Source organism: Amblyraja radiata, unplaced genomic scaffold (assembly GCF_010909765.2).
Source record: "Amblyraja radiata isolate CabotCenter1 unplaced genomic scaffold, sAmbRad1.1.pri S158, whole genome shotgun sequence".
NCBI lineage: Eukaryota > Metazoa > Chordata > Chondrichthyes > Rajiformes > Rajidae > Amblyraja > Amblyraja radiata.
In genome coordinates this window covers 257,273-276,633 of record NW_022630144.1, presented here as the reverse complement: position 1 = coordinate 276,633, position 19,361 = coordinate 257,273, and the positions used below count along the sequence as shown (strand labels likewise).

General features: G+C 49.5%; 1 long non-coding RNA gene and 1 other non-coding gene across 2 annotated transcripts; both read left to right on the top strand.

The window, feature by feature from the left end:
- The first annotated feature begins 1,309 nt into the window (after window positions 1-1,309).
- LOC116969344 lies at window positions 1,310-8,986 on the top strand. Its single transcript, XR_004410733.1, has 3 exons — window positions 1,310-1,338; window positions 8,469-8,657; window positions 8,821-8,986. It is a non-coding gene; the product is annotated as an uncharacterized LOC116969344 (long non-coding RNA).
- Window positions 1,984-2,179, top strand: LOC116969349. The gene has a single exon (XR_004410734.1). It is a non-coding gene; the product is annotated as a U2 spliceosomal RNA (small nuclear RNA).
- Window positions 8,987-19,361: the final 10,375 nt, after the last annotated feature.

The window sequence follows — 19,361 nt, the reverse complement described above, 5'->3', positions numbered from 1 at the left end:
CCCTCTCTCTCTCGCCCTCCTCTCCCCATCTCTCTCCCTCCCGCCGTGTGTGTGGGGGGTGTTTGGTGTGCGACGCCGCTGCCGCCCCCTCTGCAACCGCGCATTGGGGGGGACCCATTATTTCCAGCTGTTGAGGCCCGTTATTTCCAGCTGTTAACGCCCGTTTTTCCAGCTGTTGACGCCCGTTATTCCAGCTGTTGACGCCGTTCACCGCCCTGCCCGCCACATCTGCAGCCGATCTGCTCTCCCGCTAAATGAAGATCTTTGAGCTTCACCAGCCGGTACGTCAACATTTTATAACCTTGTGACTATAAACACGTCATGTGTATATAACAAACACCTTTAATTATTTCCCTGTACGAAATACCAGATGTGCCTTTTATTATAATTCTATTCTCAATGCACCTGTTAACCTTATTGCTAAGTTCAAGTGTATTGTTTATAGACAATAGGTGCAGGAGTAGGCCATTCAGCGCTTTGAGCCAGCACCGCCATTCAGTGTGATCATGGCTGATCATCCCCAATCGGTACCAATCTCTATACTTATAAAACTCTGATCTTGGATGTGTGTGTATCTGTGCAATGTTCATGCGCGTTTACCCGTTTGTTACTTCCCGTTTGTTTCCGGTACTAATTTCTTTACAATTTTAAAAGTTTGCAGTTATTTACTCTTTAAATTTACCTGAATCAAAATTCTCTACCTTTCCAGAAACCACTGTACCATCTACAAGTACAGAAGTAACTACAAAAGCTTCAAGCACCACATCAGTTCCCGCATCAACGACAATAGAAACAACTACAGGCAGCACAAGTGCATCTACAACTGAAGCTACCACCACCTTCACGACCACACCACTTACATCCACTGGTGGTATGCAAGAGTAATGCAAAATAAATATGCTCCTGCCACATCCAGTGAATAAGAATCATTACAGTAGAACAAGTTAACATGGATTGACCATGTGTGTTCCATGGCATATACTGTTGGCCTATCTTCTGTCAAAAACACCACAGATTTTGTTTAGAAATTCTTTGGTCCCTTGAAAACAAATGTGGTCTACTTTCCAGAAAATTGAAGAAAATTATCATGTTGATACAAAAAAAAACGGCAAAATTGTAGTTCAATACATTTTCTGCCCTAATTACTTCAGTCTTTAAATTTTCCTGAATCAAAAATCTGCACCTTTCCAGAAACCACTGTACCATCTACAAGTACAGAAGTAACTATAACAGCTTCAAGCACCACATCAACAACAATAGAAACAACTGCAGGCAGCACAAGTGCATCTACAACAGAAGCTACCACCACCTTCACGACCACACCACTTACACCCACTGGTGAGTCCAGAATGCTACAGTAGTGCAAAATAAATTTGTTCATTAAACATCCAGTGAATAAGAATCGTTACAATAGTATAATTTAACGTGGATTGGCCATGTGTGTTCAATGACATATACTGTTGCATATCTTCTGTCAAAAACACCACAGATTTTGTTTCCAAACTCTTTGGTCCCTCTCTAGCCACTCCTGCGCAGTTAGAGGCTATGCGTGAGTGGATAGGGCGGGGGATGGGATAAAAGGAGCGAATTAATAATATAAATATAATATCAAGGGGGGGTTAGTATGTGTGCGGGGGGGGGGAGGGGGTTGGTTAGTGTGCGTGTGAAACCGCAGCACCACCCCAGCTGCAAAAGCGCGTTGGGGAAACAGACCCAACGGGTCTGCACTTGGTCTACTATATATTTAAAACTCTTGTGTTGGTTTGTCCGGATTCTATTTTGCGAATATTTGTTTAGCCGTTTGTGGATCTCCTCTGAAATTTGCAGATTTTTACATATTCCGGTAGGGTTTTTCCTCCTCCTCTTAATGTTTGTGAAATTAGAATATTCAGTTCATCCTTTCCCTGCTTTTTCGGTAAAAAACATTAAAAAATTCAAAATTAAAAAAAAATCCAACTGCTTCTCACCCATAGAACGTTGATGAACGCTCCTCGGCCTTTTGGCTAAGATCAAGTGTAGTATCTGTTCTTATCAGTCAGTAAAAGAGTGCAAAAAAAGAGCGTCTGTTCTTGTTAGAACAGGGAAAGAGATCTGTTCTTATTAGAACAGTCCTGGCGGTCCTTTAAGGACAGGAGCTGCAGATTACGATTTAAAAAATCGTAGCAATGGCAGCTGCAATGGGAACCAGAGGACAGGGTATCCGCAATACCCTCAGGATTAGTGTCAAGGATCTCAGTGAGGGGATGCCCTTCAGTCGAGACACCTTTGTAAAGAAGGTATTGCTGGAGACCTGCAAGTTCGAGCCCAGGGATATCTACTGCCTCCAGGACTTCCCGGGTAACGGTTATTTTGACGTTACATTTGTGCTTCCGACAGGATGGCAAAAACTGCTAAAGGATTTCAAGGAGAAGGGGAATGAAGCTCCGCTGTCGTTGCTGAAGGTGCAGCCACTCTTCACCCTCCCAAACCAAAAGGAAAGGACGATCACGGTCCATATGTTTAACCCACATGTGCCCGTAGTGGATGTCCTCACCTTCCTTGCTCGCTACGTCGACGGAGCAGTGAACAGCGTGGACGTGAAGGATCTGCATGGGATTTGGACGAGCAAGAGGCAGGTCAAGGTAAAACTGAGGGTGGACAAGGAAGGAACTCTCCTCCACCCTCCATCAGTTTTCGCAATTGGAGGAAACCGAGGATATTTAATTTACGTGGGGCAGCCCAGAGTTTGCAGAAAATGTAACAAGCCTGGACATGTGATGGCCCAATGCAATGCAGTGGTCTGCAAAAACTGCAAAACGGAGGGCCACGAGACAAAAGACTGTCAAGCCAGCAAGAACTGTAACCTGTGTGGGGAGGGAGGCCACCTTTACAGGGCCTGCCCAAAAAAAGCATGCACATATGCACAGGCAACAAGAGGGGCGACTTCCAGCACCCCCAGGGTAGGTGAGACACCCACTACCACTGCCAAGTCCCCAGCAGAAAGGGGAAACAGGGATGAGGACAGCCCAACCACCTCAGCCACCTCAACCACCTCGAGCCCCCAAGTGCCAGGAGAACTCCAGCACCAAGCCCAGGAGGGAGAGTCGATGGAGGAGGGGGGAGAGCAAATTTGGACTACTGTAAAATCCAAAAAACACCAGAAGGGTCAGCACACGGAGCAGAGGCCAGAAAGGGATGGCAAGCCCAAAAAAAACCACCAAAAAACGGTCTCTCTCCCTGACAGAAGGGAGAAACCTCTCCTCGTCGGAGGATGAGGCGAACGGGAAACCCCACAAGAAGAAAATCGGGGCGGAAAGGAGAAGGTGCAGGACGATTGTACACCTGCACCAGGAGACCGAGAGCAGTGCAGCGGTCGAGGGGCTCCAGCCCCAGGACATCGGGAGCAGTGCAGCGATCGAGGGGCTCCGGCCCCAGGACAACGGGAGCAGTGCAGCGGTCGAGGGGCTCCGGCCCCAGGACAACGGGAGCAGTGCAGCGATCGAGGAGCTCCAGCCCCAGGGCATCGGGAGCAGTGCAGCGGTCGAGGGGCTCCAGCACCAGGGCATCGGGAGCAGTGCAGCGGTCGAGGGGCTCCAGCCCCAGGGCATCGGGAGCAGTGCAGTGGCCATTGGGCCCCAGCTCCGGGCAACCGGGAGCTTTGTAGCGGCCGATGGGCCCCAGCTCCGGGCAACCGGGAGTATCGTAGAGGCCGATGGGCCCCAGCTCCGGGCAACCGGGAGCAGTGCAGCGGCCATTGGGCCTCAGCTCCGAGTTTCCGGGAGCAGTAAGCCTGTCACTGAGCCCCAGCCACGAGAGACGGGGGAAGCGGCGCACCCAGAAGGGGGTAAAACGAGCAGCCCCCCCCCAACGACACCTCGGGTTACCACAGGGGAAACCCAACCCGTTGAGGAGGCCGGGTATCTGAGCCCAGGAAAGGTGAGGCAATTCACCGAAGCGGTGGGCATGAGGGAGCAGGAAAACGGACTCTAAAGGACAATGGAGCTCAAACTAGCATCCTTAAACGTGCGCAGTGTGAAGAGCACTGCGCGATGTGTTAATGCCTTGCAGTACCTGGCCAAGGTCAAGGCAGATGTGACTTTTCTACAGGAGTGCGGGTTGCCACACCTCCGCTGTTATCGGAGGTGGTCGCGATGGTGGCCCCACGGACTGTCTGTGTGGTCGGGGGGCAATGATTGTCGTGCTTCTGGCCTGGGGATCTTGCTGCGGGGAGGGAACTTCGCCATCACTGAGGTCAGGGAGGTGGTTGCGGGGCGTCTCCTCGTGGTGGATGTAATGTACCGTGGTTCTCCGCTCCGGCTGATTAATGTGTATGCCCCACCCGTGCGGAGCGAGCGGCAGGCCGTTCTCCAGCAGCTCCCAGTGCTGTTGGCCACGTCCCGGCAGCTCGTTCTGGCCGGTGACTTCAACTGCATCATTGATGCGGCTGGACGATCCGGCAGTGCCGACAACAGACTGGACAGCACGTCCAAGTTCCTGATGGAAACGGTAAAAGACGCAAGGCTGCACGACGCCTTCAGCGACCCTGCAGGCGGGCCCCAGCCGCGGTTCACCTGGTCGAGATCGGACGGTTTGGCCCGATCCCGGATAGACTTCGTCTTCACCACGAAGGCCGTCACGGTGAGACACACCGACCTCACGCCGGTGTTCTTCTCTGACCACTGCCTCCTTCAGGCTTCCTGTCACCTACAGGAGGACCGGAAGGCAGGCAGAGGGACGTGGAAGTTAAATGTGAAGCTGTTGACCCCAGAGAACGTTGAGGAGCTAAAGAGGGACTACGCACGTTGGAGAACGGTGAGGCCCCTCTTTGACTCCCCGACACTCTGGTGGGAAGCAACCAAGGAGAACATTAAGAGGTTCTTCATAGCCAAAGGGGTTCAGAGAGCAAGACAGAGTCAGAGGGAATTGTGCCAACTCCAGACAGAATTGCAACAACTGCTCCTTCTGCAGTCGAGGGGGGTGGATGTGAGGGAGGAACTTAGAGAGGTGAAGGACCGGCAAGCTCGGCTCTTTACCTCTGAATCCTCCAAGATCATCTTCCGATCCAGGGTCCGCCATGTGGAGCAGGATGAGACGTGCTCACGTTTCTTCTTCCATAAGGTTCACAGGGGGAGCTCTGTGATCAACAGCCTTAGGGAGGAGGACGGCTCGGTAGCATCCTCGCAGACAGACATGATGAGGGTCTGCAAATCCTTTTACTCGGAATTGTATGACCAAAAGGCCACAGACAGCACCGCCTCCCAGAACTTCCTGTCCTCTATCACGGAGGTCTTGGAGGACAGCAAGCAGGAGAGTCTGGACCAACCACTGACCCTAGAGGAGCTGACTGGCTCCATCCGCTCCTTTGACTCGAGTAAAACTCCCGGAAGCGATGGCTTACCGGCCGAGTTGTATTCGGCTCTGTGGGACTGGGTGGGCCCGGACCTGCTGGAAGTGTACAACGACATGCTTCTAGCCGGCAGCATGTCAGACTCCATGAGGAAGGGCAGCATCACCCTAATCTACAAGCAGAAGGGGGAGATGAAAGATATAAAGAATTGGAGACCCATAACATTGTTGAATGTAGACTACAAGATCCTGTCTAAGGCCATCGCCAACCGGGTCAAGTCTGCTCTGGGACGGGTGATCCACCCGGACCAAACCTGTGCTGTACCTGGCAGGAAAATCTCAGACAGCCTAGCGCTGCTGAGAGATACCATCGCCTACGTGCAGGACAGACGGGTGGATGCCTGCCTAGTCAGCTTGGACCAGGAGAAGGCCTTCGACAGGATATCGCACACGTACATGAGGGACGTGCTCTCCAAAATGGGTTTTGGGGAGGGAATCCGAAATTGGATCAAACTGCTCTACACCAACATCCGTAGTGCAGTCCAAATCAATGGGTGGGAATCAGACAGTTTCCCTGTAAGGTCTGGAGTCAGGCAGGGTTGCCCTCTCTCTCCTGTCTTGTTTGTCTGCTGTATTGAACCTTTTGCCGAGTCCATCAGGAAGGATGCGAGCATAAGAGGAGTGACATTGCCAGGCAGTGGGGGCATTCAGGTCAAGACCTCCCTGTACATGGACGATGTCGCCGTCTTCTGCTCGGATCCAAGGTCGGTCCGCAGATTGATCAGCATCTGTGACCAGTTTGAGTCGGCCACGGGAGCCAGGGTGAACCGCAGGAAGAGCGAGGCCATGCTCTTTGGCAACTGGCCCGACCGATCTTCCATCCCCTTCACCATCAAGCCTGACTTCTTGAAGGTGCTGGGGATCTGGTTCGGGGGGGCTGAGTCGAGTAACAAAAATTGGCTGGAGCGGATAGCCAAGGTGGGGAGGAAGCTGGAGCTGTGGAAGCAACGCTCCCTCTCCATAACCGGGAAAAATTTGGTCATCAGGTGTGAGGTGCTCTCGGGTCTGCTGTACTTGGCACAAGTGTGGCCTGTCCCTCCCTCCTACGCCACGGGGATCACCCGGGCCGTCTTCCAGTTCATCTGGGGGTCGAGGATGGACCGGGTACGACGGGTCACCATGTACAAGTCGGCAGACAACGGGGGTAAAAGCGTGCCCAACGTCGCCCTCATCCTGATGGCCACCTTTGTGTGTGGCTGCATCAGGCGGAGTGTAGAGCCAAGGCACGTGGGCACTAAGTGCCACTACCTGCTGAGGTTCTACCTGTCCCCGGTGTTGCGAAGGATGGGCCTGGCGCAGATGCCACGCAATGTACCAGTCAGCTGGACATTGCCGCCCCATCTGACGTCTGTTGACAGGTTCTTCCGGACCAACACCTTTGACCACAAGTCCATCGGGCAGTGGTCAGCACGTAATGTCCTGCAGGCACTGCAGGGAAAGGACTCGATGGATCCGGTGGCGTGGTTCCCAGAGCAGACTGCCCAGCTTGTCTGGCAAAATGCCTCATCGCCAGAACTGACCAACAAGCACCAAGACCTGGCTTGGCTGGCGGTGAGGGGAGCCCTCTCAGTTAGATCCTTCCTGCACCGTCGGAACCTCACTACCAGCGCACGCTGCCCCCGGGACGGTTGCTATGGAGAGGAGACGGTTGCCCACCTCTTTGCAGAGTGTGGATTTGCAAAACGAGTCTGGAGAGGTATGAAAGGGTCCCTGGAACGATTTATCCCGAACAGCTCCGTCACAGAGGACTCTGTGATTTACGGACTGTTCCCAGGGACACATTCAGAGACTGACATCGAGTGCTGCTGGAGGGTCATCAACTCGGTGAAAGACGCTCTTTGGTCTGCCCGAGCGTTGCTCACCACCCAGCAGAGCGAGATGTCCGTCGGGGAATGTTGCCGACTGGCCCACTGCAGACTGCAGGAGTACGTGCTAAGGGACTCGCTGAAGCTTGGTGCAGCCAACGCCAAGGCTCGGTGGGGGAGGGCCACAGTCTAGGGTCCTTCCGCTGCTGGACATGGGGGGCACAGTATGGTGGAGACGCCCCTCAAATTAAATTAAGGGAAGGTATCCCACACCAGGGGGCCACATGAGTGGCACAGGTGGGGGACATCTTTTGTGGAACTTGAAATGTCAGATGGAAATTTTCGCACTGTGTACACATTGTATATATTTATTACTTGAACAGGGGCCACAGAGTGGCACTGGTGGGGGACTGTTTGGTGAAATTTGACAAATGTAAAAAATTGTACTGGAAAAAGTTTGTATAGTCTCCGAAAATGTCGGATGAATTTTGTTGGAATGGTTCAGAAATTGTATATATTTTCCAATTGAATAAAGTATATTTTGAAATAAAAAAAAAAAAAATATGCCTTTGCTCCAGCCCCGCCGCCTGTGTCGAAGTGCGTGATCACGTGATCAACATAACGGCCGTTGCGACTCTATCATCGCCGTTGTTAACCGCTCCTAACCTCACAGCTGGAAGCGGTGGTAAAGTGAACCTGTCGTCCGTGAAGCCCTGTCGGAGGACCGAGATCACGAACACGTCTTGCCTCAGAGATTTGGCAGCCGTTGTCCCCGCTAAACTCATCTTTGGTGAACCTGAGTCCGACTGTCCCTTTCGCTCCGCCCCGCCCACATTCCAGAACCGCTCCGTCCCGCGCACAACCCAGAACATTCCGGCCCGAACAACTGTCGACACTCACTCCCACCCAAAGCCGTTTCCAGAACGTTCTTCGCCAACGGTCATTCGTATCTCGACAATGAAGTTCGGAAGCCGATTATCAGAACACTGTTTGATAAAAACACTGGTTTTATTTTTGTTTGTTTTGAAAATATTTTAATTTTTGATTACATTCATTATTTCGATTTTCAAAATATTTGGGGCCAGTGCAGTGTTTTTTTTTTTAATCCTTGATACATATGTACTGTTTTTTTTAATCAGAATGCCCTAATACCATGCAGTTCAAATGTTGCCTTTTTGTCTACAGCTGTCACCGTCACCTCATTTTTCAATCCCAGATATTTAGACTCGGGGTCTTTGGGATCGTAATAAATATCTCCTTTTTTAAAATCATGCCTAGAAGCAGGAGCAAACGAGTAGCAGGATGGTCAAGGGACTCCGCAAAGAGACGTTGAGAAGGAGTAAGGAGCAGAAGTGAACAAGAGACACAACAAGAAAGGACTGAACCTCTTGAGGATCTCTGAAAAATAACGGAAGTTTGCATGGAACAAGAGACACAACAATAAGTTGACAAAATACAGCCAAAACGGTACACAATAGCCTGATGTCTTTTTAAATCATGTTAATGCATTGATAGATATAATCGAGTTTAGAAGTTTATAAAGATCTACAATAGATAACATTGTCTTTACAAGTTTTTTAAATATCTACATCGTGATAAATATTTTTCTCTTTTTTTACATGATGCCAAGAAATTGGAGCAATCGTTGCAGGATGGTCAAGGGACAATGCAAAGAGATGTCGAGAAGCAGTGATGAGCAGAAGGGCACAAGAGACACAAGAGGATGATACCAAAATACAGATTGGAACATGGTAGCACTTTTTTTAAAATCAAAGGTTAATCGTTTGAAAGTTAATATTTTTAGAAGCTTATAAATATCTACAATGAAGAGAAGGAATGGTGATCGAACAAGAAATGACAACGTTTGAAAGATCTCTCTCTCCCTCCTCTCTCCCCCTCCAATTGTCGTGGTTTAAAGGCTCAAATTTGGATAAGATGACACAGACACGGAGAATTCTTCAAGAAGACGAAAGCCATTATTTCCAAATATTCAGCTGGAACATTCAGAGTTGACATCACCTGTCTGTTCTCTAATTGCTCTTCGATTCACAGAAACAAGCAGCTTTTATTACACTCTTTCAGCCTTATCTCTGCTACACTCTGCTAGCCTTATCATGCTGTACTCCTTTGCATCAATCTGTCTTTGATTCTAGTATTCACTGTCTCGCCACCATTACTTCCGACCTTGGTTCAGCCTTATTAAACTTTACATTTCCCGTCATATCTGTCCTTCACTCGCCACCCTTAAATTAACTTCTAATGTCCCAGCTTTGTCCTGCCACCATTATGTTTCAGTTAAAGCCAATTACACACCATATTACATAGTTACATATTGGTTTATATGTTTACACACAAAGATACAAATGTATTAAGAATACAGATATAAAAGTAACAAAATAAGTAACTTGTTTAGTGTCTTGATTACTGGATAAATGTTAAGTGCTGCAAAACTAACAATCACGTGAGTCTGAGTACAATAAGCTGATTACATAAAATAGCTGACATCTGCTGCCTATGATAAATGTCTTAATTAAGTCTTCTATAACTTCCATAGCGGCAGAGAAGGGAAGCACTCAGACCCAACATGTGGGGGGGAGAAGAAAAAAATAATAAACAGAGAATAAGAGGTGGTGGGTTTCTTAAATGTGTGAGCAGAGAGACAGAGGGGTGCAAAATGAGGGTAGAAGCAATAGGTAGCAAACGTTCAAACTGTTGCTGACCCAATCCTGCACACACTAGGGACAATTTACACACATCAAGCCAATTAGCCTACTGGCCTGCACGTCTTTGGAGTGTGGGAGGAAACCGGAGCACCCGGAGAAAATCCACGCAGGTCACGGGGAGAACGTACAAACTCCGTACAGACAGGACCCGTGGTCGGGATCGAACCCGGTTCACCGGCGCTGTGAGGCAGCGACTCTACCTGCTGCGCCACCGTGCCGGACCAATGATGGCGATGGAGGCAGATACGATAGAGGCATTTAAGTCGACTTTTAGTGCGAATGGCGGCCACATTAAGAGTCAGGTGTGAAGTGTCACGGGCGGGTTTAGCGCGCTGCAGAACACAGAGCAGTGTCACACACCCCACCACCTTATAGTGCCAGAGACCCGGGATCGATCCCGACCACGGGTGCTGTCTGTATGGAGTTTGTACGTTCTCCCTGTGACCTGCGTGGGTTTTCTCCAGGCGCTCCGGTTTTATACATTCTCCAATATCAAGGCAGCAACTCTACGGCTGCCGACCCTGACATGCCGAGTTCAGCCAGCACGCAAAATCCAATTGTAACATTGGTGATACTTTAATCATGTAGTCACTTATGGAGGGACTCAAATAGAGAAAGCTATTACTGTGTGAGGCAGGCGGCAGAGAAGGGAAGCACTCAGACCCAACATGTAGGGGGGTAAGAAGAAAAAAATAATAAACAGAGAATAAGAGGTGGTGGGTTTCTTAAATGTGGGAGCAGGGAGACAGAGGGGTCTAAGATGAGGGTAGAAGCAATAGGTAGCAAGGCGAAAAGTAAAAGTAGCAGGCAGACAAATCCAGGGCAAAAATCAAAAAGGGCCACTTTTCAACATAATTGTATAAGGGGTAAGAGTGTTGTAAAAACAAGCCTAAAGACTTTGTGTCTCAATGCAAGCAGCATTCGTAATAAGGTGGATGAGTTGAATGTGCGGATAGCTATTAATGATTATGATATAGTTGGGATCACGGAGACATGGCTCCAGGGTGACCAAGGCTGGGAGCTGAACATCCAGGGATATTCAATATTCAGGAGGGATAGACAGAAAGGAAAAGGAGGTGGGGTCATGTTGCTGGTTAGATTAATGCAATAGAAAGGAAGGACATTAGCTTGGAGGATGTGGAATCGATATGGGTAGAGCTGCGAAACACTAAGGGGCAGAAAACGCTAGTGGGAGTTGTGTACAGGCCACCTAACTGTAGTAGTGGAGTTGGGGATGGCATCAAACAGGAAATTAGAAATGCGTGCAACAAAGGTAAAACAGTTATAATAGGTGACTTCAATCTACATATAGATTGGGTGATTCAAATTGGCAGGGGTGCTGAGGAAGAGGATTTCTTGGAATGTATGTGGGATAGTTTTCTAAACCAACATGTAGAGGAACCAACGAGAGAGCAGGCTATTCTAGACTGAGTAATGAGGAAGGGTTAGTTAGCAGTCTTATTGTGTGTAGCCCCTTGGGCAAGAGTGACCATGATATGGTTGAGTTCTTCATTAGGATGGAGAGTGACATAATTAATTCAGAAACATGGGTTCTGAACTTAAAGAAAGGTAACTTTGAGGGTATGAGATGTGAATTGGCCAAGATAGACTGGCAATTGATTCTTAAAGGGTTGACGGTGGATGTGCAATGGAAGGCATTTAAAGACTGCATGGATGAACTACAACAATTGTTCATCCCAGTTTGGCAAAAGAATAAATCAGGGAAGGTAGTGCATCCGTGGATAACAAGGGAAATCAGGGATAGTATCAAAACAAAAGATGAAGCATACAAATTAGCCAGAAAAAGCAGCCTACCAGAGGACTGGGAGAAATTCAGTCCAGCAGAGGAGGACAAAGGGCTTAATTAGGAAAGGGAAAATAGATTATGAAAGAAAACTGGCAGGGAACATAAAAACTGATTGCAAAAGTTTTTATAGATATGTGAAGAGAAAAAGATTAGTGAGACCACACCTGGAGTATTGCGTACAGTTTTGGTCTCCAAATCTGAGGAAGGACATTATTGCCATAGAGGGAGTGCAGAGAAGGTTCACCAGACTGATTCCAGGGATGTCAGGACTGTCTTATGAAGAAAGACTGGATAGACTTGGTTTATACTCTCTAGAATTTAGGAGATTGAGAGGGGATCTTATAGAAACTTACAAAATTCTTAAGGGGTTGGACAGGCTAGATGCAGGAAGATTGCTCCCGATGTTGGGGAAGTCCAGGACAAGGGGTCACAGCTTAAGGATAAGGGGGAAATCCTTTAAAACCGAGATGAGAAGAACTTTTTTCACACAGAGAGTGGTGAATCTCTGGAACTCCCTGCCACAGAGGGTAGTCGAGGCCAGTTCATTGACTATATTTAAGAGGGAGTTAGATGTGGACCTTGTGGCTAAGGGGATCAGAGGGTATGGAGAGAAGGCAGGTACGGGATACTGAGTTGGATGATCAGCCATGATCATATTGAATGGCGGTGCAGGCTCGAAGGGCCGAATGGCCTACTCCTGCACCTAATTTCTATGTTTCTATGTTAGCATTCATAGCAAAAGGATTTGAGTATAGGAGCAGGGAGGTTCTACTGCAGTTGCACAGGGTCTTGGTGGGACCACACCTGGAGTATTGCGTCCAGTTTTGGTCTCCAAATCTGAGGAAAGACATTCTTGCCATAGAGGGAGTACAGAGAAGGTTCACCAGACTGATTCCTGGGATGTCAGGACTTTCATATGAAGAAAGACTGGATATGAAGAAAGACTTGGCTTGTACTCGCTAGAATTGAGAAAATTGAGGGCGGATCTTTTAGAAACTTACAAAATTCTTTAGGGGTCGGACAGGCTTGATGCAGGAAGATTGTTCCCGATGTTAGGGAAGTCCAGAACAAGGGATCACTGTTTAAGGATAAGGGGGAAATCTTTTAGGACCGAGATGAGAAAAACATTTTTCACACAGTGGTCAATCTGTGGAATTCTCTGCCACAGAAGGTAGTTGAGGCCAGTTCATTGGCTATATTTAAGAGGGATTAGATGTGGCCCTTGTGGCTAAAGGGATCAGGGGGTATGGAGAGAAGGCAGGTACAGGATACTGAGTTGGATGATCAGCCATGATCATATTGAATGGCAGTGCAGGCTCGAAGGGCCGAATGGCCTACTCCTGCACCTATTTTCTATGTTTCTGTTATACAGTTATCTTCCTCCCTCTCTCTCTCTTCCTCTCTCTCTCTCCCCCTCTCGCTTATCTCTGTGATTACAACACATCAACCGTTACAAGCCGTGGTTAAATCGTATCTTTCAAGCTTCTAATCTTAATTGTGAAATCTGCCTCAACAGCTCTTTCAGGCCCAGAACCTGACACGGTGGCGCAGCGGTAGAGTCGCTGCCTCACGGCGCCAGAGACCCGGGTTCAATCCTGACCACGGGCGCTGTCTGTACAGAGTTTGCACGTTCTCCCCGTGACCTGTGTGGGTTTTCTCCTTGTGCTCCGGTTTCCTCCCATACTCCAAATAGGTGCAGGTTTGTAGGTTAATCGGCTTGGCATAAATTATAAATTCTCTCCCACCGTTCTCCCTGTCCACCCCTCTCTCCCACTCATAACAAGGGTTTTTCAGTATAGGAGTAGAGAGGTTCTTCTGCAGTTGTACAGGGCTCTGGTGAGACCACGTCTGGAGATTTGCGTACAGTTTTGCTCTCCTAATTTGAGGAAGGACATCCTTGTGATTGAGGCAGTGCAGCGTAGGTTCATCAGATTGATCCCTGGGATGGCGGGACTGTCATATGAGGAAAGATTGAAAAGACTAGGCTTGTAACCACTGGAGTTTAGAAGGATGAGTGGGTATCTTATAGAAACATAAAATTATAAAAGGACTGGACAAGCTAGATGCAGGAAAAATGTTCCCAATGTTGGGCGAGTCCAGAACCAGGGGCCACACAGTCTTAGAATAAAGGGGAGGCAAATTAAGACTGAGGTGAGAAAAAATGTTTTCACCCGGAGAGTTGTGAATTTGTGGAATTCCCTGCCACAGAGGGCAGTGGAGGCCAAGTCACTGGATGGATTTAAGAGAGAATTAGATAGAGCTCTAGGGGCTAGTGGAGTCAAGGGATATGGGGAGAAGGCAGGCACGGGTTATTGATTCGGGACGATCAGCCATGATCACAATGAATGGCAGTGCTGGCTCGAAGGGCCGAATGGCCTCCTCCTGCACCTATTTTCTATGTTGCTATTATGTTTCTCCCTCTTTCTCTCTTTCTCTCTTCCTTCCCCTCCTCTCCCTCCCTTTTTTTCTTTATCCCTCCTCTCCCCCCCCCTCTCCCTCTCTCCCCCTCTCTCTCTCCCCTTGCTGTGCGAGCCCCTCACCTGCACCATCTCCTCGAACTGGATGCTCTTGGTCAGGCTTTTCTTCCACTTGCCGACCTGTTTGGAGAAGTTCCACACAGAGGAGGGGAACTCTGTGGGAGAGAGAGGGGGAGAGAGGGAACAAGGGGGAGAGAGAGGGAAAGAGGGGGAGAGGAGAGGGAGGGGGAGAGAGGGGAGAGGAGGGAGGCGGAGAGAGGAAGAGGGAGGGTGGAGAGAGGGAGAGAGAGGGGGAGAAGGGGGGGAAGAGAGGGGGGAGAGGGTTGAGAGGCAGGGAGGAGGTGGGGTCAGGAGAGATCCTAAACTCACATACACCAACATCCCTCCCCTCCCACCCCAGAGGTCAACACAGTGTTAGGTCTCAGGTTCTGGGATTGGACTGTGTAATCCCCTCTGCCCTCTAACCTCACCCTCTCCCTCCCTCTCCCCCTCCCCTTCTGCCCTGTAACCTCCCCCTCCCCGGCCTCTCCCCCGGGATCGGACTGTGTAATCCCGGAACGTCATCACCAGTACTAGGATTCTACCCTAGTGAGGGGGGAGGTGGGAGGAATTTCAGACTCACCCCCCACCCCACCCCTTCGATTGCTGGGCTGTTTTGGGGGTGGAGGGGGGTGTCTCGGGGACCTTTGGTTTAGTTTAGTTTACAATTTTACCGAAACCAATTAACCTACAAACCCGCGCGTCTTTGGAGTACGGGAGGAAACCGGAGCACCCGGAGAAAACCCGGGGTGAACTTGCAAACTCCGTACAGACAGCACCCGCGGTCGGATCGAACCCGGGTCTCCGGCGATGTGAGTCAGCAGCTCTACCCGCTGCGCCACCGTGCCCACACGTTCCCAAAGGGATTCCAACTAATACTCACCGGCATCTTTCACCTCCTCCTGTGGACAGAGAGGATACAGTTACAGAGTAATACAGTGTGGAAACTGGTATATGACGTCAATCTTGCCCACCCCGGCCAACATGTCCCAGCTACACCAGTCCCACCTGCCCGCATTTGGCCCACATTCCCCCAAACCTGTCCTATCCATGTACCTGTCTAAATGTTTCTTAAACGTTGCGATAGTCCCAGCTTCAACTACCTCCTCTGGCAGCTCGTTCCATACACCCACCACCCTCTGTGTGAAAAAGTTACCCCTCAGATTCCTATTAAGTCTTTTCCCCTTCACCTTGAACCCATGTCCTCAAGTCCTCGATTCCCCTACTCTGGGCAAGAAACTCTGTGCGTCAACCCGATCTATTCCTCTCATGATTTTGTACACCTCTATAAGATCACCCCTCACCCTCCTGCGCTCCAAGGAATAGTCCAAGTCTGACAATATCTTTCTTATAACACGGTGCCCAGAACTGAACACAATACTCCAAATGCTGTCCCACCAACGTCTTGTACAACTGCAACATAACATCCCAACTTCTATACTCGATACTCTGACTGATGAAGGCCAAAGTGTCAAAAGCCTTGTTGTCCACCTTATCTACCTGCGACTCCACCTTCAAGGAACCATGCACCTGTACTCCTAGATCCCTCTGCTCTACAACACTACCCAGAGGCTGATCATTCACTGTGTAGGTCCTACCCTTGTTAGATGTCCCAAAATGCATAATCTCTGTATTCTGTATCAACTAACCGGCCGATAGTTCCCTGTATTTTCCCTGCAGCCCTTCTTGATGAGAGGCACATTTGCCCCCCCCCCCCTCCCCCCCCCCCCCCCCCCTCTCTCTCTCTCTCTCTCTCTCTCTCTCTCTCGTTTCCCCCCTCTCCCCCATCCCCTCCCATCCGAGTGTGGTCATTCACCGTGGCTTCAGGAATGCTGGGCTCAACAACCTTTTGAGAACGAGGATGCGGAGAGACCTGGGAAGAACCCTGGAATCCAGTGACGTTCCTGGCGTGGGGGAGAGACAAAGGTAGAGAGGGGAGAGGGGAGCGGGAGAGAGGGGAGCGGGAGAGAGAGAGAGAGGGGGGAGGGGGAGAGAGAGAGAGGGGGGGGGAGAGAGAGAGAGAATAGAGAGAGGGGAGAGAGAGGGGAGTGGGAGAGAGAGAGAGGCGAGGGGAGATAGAGAGAGAGGGGGAGATAGAGAGGGGGGGGGAGAAAGGAGGGGAGGTTACTGTTTTTGATGTCATACCAGTTTCCAATAGCCAGAAACAGTTGGAGATCCTCCCCTCCCCTACCCCCCTCCACCTCCCTCCACTCCCCCCTCCTGCCCCCCTCCACTCCCCCCTTCCCAACCCCTCCCCCTCCTCCCTATAACACTAATACCTAATTGACATGTTTCCCTATTCCTCGTGTCAGTGAGATGGGAAGTGGCTGTGTCTGTCTGCCCGTCTAGACGCTGTCTGCTCTCTTTGACTGTCTAGACTCTCTCTCTCTCTGTCTACACTTTGTCTATCCTTCCAGACTCCCCCACAGCCATCTCTCTCTCTCCATCTGTTGTCTACACTCCCCGTCTGCCCGTCTAGACGCCGTCTCTCTCTCTCTCCGTCCACTGCGACTGTTTGTGTTCAAACTGCCGTCTGTTTGTGATGGAACTCAGCCGATCTCTGGGTTCTGTGTGGGGTGTCACGGTGCCACAGCGGGTAGAGCTGCTGCCTCACGGTGCCGGAGACCCGGGTTCGATCCTGACCACGGGCGCTGTCTGTACGGTGTTTGCACGTTCTCCCCGTGACCTGCGTGGGTTTTCTCCGGGTGCTCCGGTTTCCTCCCACACTCCAAAGAGGTGCAGGTTTGTAGGTTAATCGGCTTGGCATAAATTATAAATTGTCCCTGGTGTGTGTAGGATAGTGTTAGTGTCGGGGATCGCTGGTCGGCACGGACTGGGTGGGCCCAAGGGCCTGTTTCCGCGCTGTATCTGTAAACTAAACTAAACTAAACCGTTCAAACACGCGCGTTGAGTGCCTGAGGAAGACATTTACCCTTTTTAAACGCTGTCCCGTTCAATTGAATCAGAATTAGGATTGCACGGTGGCGCAGCGGTGCAGTCTGTGTGGAGTTTGCACGTTCTCCCCGTGGGTTTTCTCCAGGAGCTCCCTTTGCTCAACCTATGAGTTTATTTATGGTTTCATCTGATGTGATTGGTTCGCACTGCACAACAAAACCTTTCACTGTACCTCGGTTTTGTAGTTTAGAGATACAGCGCGGAAACAGGCCCTTCGGCCCACCAAGCCCGTTCCTTCTCTCCTGCAGCAGGCAGTGAAGAAAGCAAATGGTATGTTAGCATTCATAGCAAAAGGATTTGAGTACAGGAGCAGGGAGGTTCTACTGCAGTTGTACAGGGTCTTGGTGAGACCACACCTGGAGTATTGCGTACAGTTTTGGTCTCCTAATCTGAGGAAAGACATTGTTGCCATAGAGGGAGTACAGAGAAGGTTCACCAGACTGATTCCTGGGATGTCAGGACTTTCATATGAAGAATGACTGGATAGATTCGGCTTGTACTCGCTAGAATTTAGAAAATTGAGGGGGGATCTTTTAGAAACTTACAAAATTCTTAAGAGGTTGGACAGGCTGGATGCAGGAAGATTGTTCCCGATGTTGGGGAAGACCAGAACAAGGGGTCACTGTTTAAGGATAAGGGGGAAATCTTTTAGGACTGAGATGAGAAAAACATTTTTCACACAGAGAGTGGTGAATCTGTGGAATTCACTGCCACAGAAGGTAGTTGAGGCCAGTTCATTGGCTATATTTAAGAGGGATTAGATGTGGCCCTTGTGGCTAAAGGGTTCAAGAGGTATTGGGAGAAGGCAGGTACAGGATACTGAGTTGGATGATTACCCATGATCATATTGAATGGCGGTGCAGGCTCGAAGGGCCGAATGGCCTTCTCCTGCACCTATTTTCTATGTTTCTGTTATACAGTTATCTCCCTCCCTCTCTCTCTCTCCCCCTCTCGCTTATCTCTGTGATTACAACACATCAACCGTTATAAGCCGTGGTTAAATCGTATCTTTCAAGCTTCTAATCTTAATTGTGAAATCTGCCTCAACAGCTCTTTCAGGCCCAGAACCTGACACGGTGGCGCAGCGGTAGAGTCGCTGCCTCACGGCGCCAGAGACCCGGGTTCAATCCCGACCACGGGCGCTGTCTGTACAGAGTTTGCACGTTCCCCCCGTGACCTGCGTGGGTTTTCTCCGGGTGCTCCGGTTTTATACATTCTCCAATATCAAGGCAGCAACTCTACGGCTGCCGACCCTGACATGCCGAGTTCAGCCAGCACGCAAAATCCAATTGTAACATGTAACAATTTAATCATGTAGTCACTTATGGAGGGACTCAAATAGAGAAAGCTATTAGTGTGTGAGGCAGGCGGCAGAGAAGGGAAGCACTCAGACCCAACATGTAGGGGGGAAAGAAAAAAATAATAATAAACAGAGAATAAGAGGTGGTGGGTTTCTTAAATGTGTGAGCAGAGAGACATGGGGGTGTAAAATGAGGGTAGAAGCAATAGGCAGCAAGGTGAAAAGTAAAAGTGGCAGGGAGACAAATCCAGGGCAAAAATCAAAAAGGGCCACTTTTCAACATAATTGTATAAGGGGTAAGAGTGTTGTAAAAACAAGCCTGAAGGCTTTGTGTCTCAATGCAAGGAGCATTCGTAATAAGGTTATTGGTTCTTGGTTCCTTGGTCCTCCAAAATATTCCAACTGGAATTTAAACTGGAGGTGGTGATGGGAGAGGTTAAGCCAGAAAGGGTCGTTGGGAAGAAAGTGCTACTTTAAATGTAGTTGCATCTGGTTGGGTAACTATAGTTGGGTGGAGATTATTCCATGCTTTAATTGTGCGGGGGAAGAACGAATTGCTGTACACATCTGTCTTTGTAGCTGGGATCACAAATTGGTGGATGAGTTGAATGTGCAGATGGCTATTAATGACTATGATATAGTTGGGATCACGGAGACATGGCTCCAGGGTGACCAAGGCTGGGAGCTGAACATCCAGGGATATTCAATATTCAGGAGGGATAGACAGAAAGGAAAAGGAGGTGGGGTAGCGTTGCTGGTTAGAGAGGAGATTAATGCAATAGAAAGGAAGGACATTAGCTTGGAAGATGTGGAATCGATATAGGTAGAGCTGCGAAACACTAAGGGGCAGAAAACGCTAGTGGGAGTTGT